A 2170-nucleotide genomic window follows, 5' to 3' on the forward strand; every position below is an offset into this window, starting at 1 on the left:
TGTTATTCCACAGTGTCTCTCCATGTGTTTTATTCTGTTGTATGCTTTCACAGTCTGTTTGATGATCAATGTTACATCTCACTCTCTGTTCTGGTGAAGATCAGAAGCAGTGATATCTGTTTACACCACCCGACAAGTCGGCCTGAGGCTGTGCCTCGCTGATCATGTGGAGTTTAAGCAATTCTTCCAGTCAGTTGGTTCAGTTGTCATTTCATGAGTAATTCGGTCATCATGACTTCGTCAGTGACCTAATGGTTCAGGTGTCTGAGTGATGTTAATCATGATGTGTTGAAATGATTGTATGTTCCAGTCTTTCCGTGGTGGGTTTTCACACCGAGTAGAAACGTGTTGGACATGGTCTGGAAATGTTTCACACCGCTCCATTCCCAACTTCATTTCCTTGCAGAAGATATATTTCCATCATTGCACAACTGGCTGCACAGCCAGAAACTGTGCTGAATGTGACAGCTGTGCTTCTACAACTGACAAGGTGGCCGAGAGGTTAAGGCGATGGACTGCTAATCCATTGTTCTCTGCACACGTGGGCTCGAATCCCATCCTTGTCGCTAGTTTATGAACTGTTTAGTGTATTGTTGATGTTTAAGTCAGCCTCGAAACCTGTTCTTGTCAATGTCCAGACAGTGATTCCAGAATTGGTTATACTTTATTAAAATTGAGACAGACAATTGGAATTCTTCACCCAAACTGCACTGGAATGAAGATCAAATAGGGATCACGAAACAGAGCAGGATTTTTCCTCCCCTCCTTCCTTCCATCTTTACTTTCTCTCGATTTGCACCAAGTGAAAGACAAATGGCAAAAGCAAATGGCGAGGGAGCAGATGCAGGAAATTATCCTTTGGCAAGAAATTTATTTTCAAATCTTCTTGATAGATTAAGTGAGTGAGCAATGCTTTGGCAGATGGAGTTTAAAATGAGGGGTCATCTACTACCTACGATCGATCAGAGTGTTTTTTTGTAAGAGGTGAGATGTTAGAAACGGCGGAGGAGCAGAGACCCGAATACTGAATTAATAAAAGCGAGTGGACTGGTAGAAAATAATGTGAAAAGTGAACAGAATATGAAGATTGGAACTCATGTTGCAGTGATATAAAGCTCTGTGGTCCTGAAGTAAATGTCCAAGCCCAGATTGTGGGGGAATCTGTGGAGAGTGATTTGGTTTTTATTCATTCTTGGGTGTGAGTATGGCTGATAAGGCGAGCATTTATTACCCATTCCTATTGCCGTTGAGAAGGTGGTGGAGAGCTGCCTTCTTGAACTGATGCAGTCCATATGGTGCAGGAACACCCACAGTGCTATTGGGGAGGGAGTTCCAGGATTGTGACCCAACAACAGTGAAGGAATGGCGATATCGTTCCAAGTCAGGATGGTGAGTGTCTTGGAGGGGAACCTGCAGGTAGTGAGTTCCCATGCATCTGCTGCCCTTGTCCTTCGAGGTGGTAGTGGTCACGAGTTTGGAAGGTGCTGTTGAAGGATATTTGGCGAGTTGCTGCAGTGCATATGGAAATGGTACACACTGCAGCCACTGTGTACTGGTTGTGGGGGGATTGAATGTTTAAGGTGGTGGGTTAGGTGCCGATCAAGTGCGCTGCTTTGTCCTGGATGGTGTTGAGCTTCTTGAGTGTTGTTGAGTGGGATGTATTCCATCACACTCCTGACTTGTGCCTTGTAGATGGTGGACAGGATTTGGGGTGTCAGGAGGTGAGATACTTGCTGCAGAATTCGTAATCTCTGACCTGCGCTTATAGCCACAGCATAGATGTGACTGGTCTAGTTACGTTTCTGGTCAAGATGTTGATGGTGGGGGATTTAACGATGATAATGCTTCTGAATATCAAAAGGTAGATTTTTTTTCTCTCTCATTGGAGATGTTCACTGCTTGGCACTTGTGTGGCCAGGAGGTTGCTTGTCACTTATCAGCTCAAGCCTGAATGTTGTTCAGGTCTTGCTGCTTGCAGGCACAGACTGAAGAGTTGTGAATCATCATCTAACATTCCCACTTCTGACTTATGTTGAAGAGAAAGTCGTCAATGAAACAGCTGGGATGTTTGTGTCTAGGACACTACCCTGAGAAACTCCTGAGGCAATGTCCTGGGCTGAGATGATTGGCCTCCACTAACCACAACATCTTGCTTTGTGCGAGGTATGAC

At 44.7% G+C, this 2170-nt stretch overlaps 1 non-coding gene across 1 annotated transcript; it reads left to right on the forward strand.

The window, feature by feature from the left end:
* Positions 1-484: 484 nt before the first annotated feature.
* trnas-gcu (transfer RNA serine (anticodon GCU)) lies at positions 485-566 on the forward strand. Its single transcript has one exon. It is a non-coding gene; the product is annotated as a tRNA-Ser (tRNA).
* The last annotated feature ends 1604 nt before the right edge of the window (positions 567-2170 follow it).

The sequence above is a fragment of the Heterodontus francisci genome, unplaced genomic scaffold (assembly GCF_036365525.1).
Source record: "Heterodontus francisci isolate sHetFra1 unplaced genomic scaffold, sHetFra1.hap1 HAP1_SCAFFOLD_61, whole genome shotgun sequence".
NCBI classification, from domain to species: Eukaryota; Metazoa; Chordata; class Chondrichthyes; order Heterodontiformes; family Heterodontidae; genus Heterodontus; species Heterodontus francisci.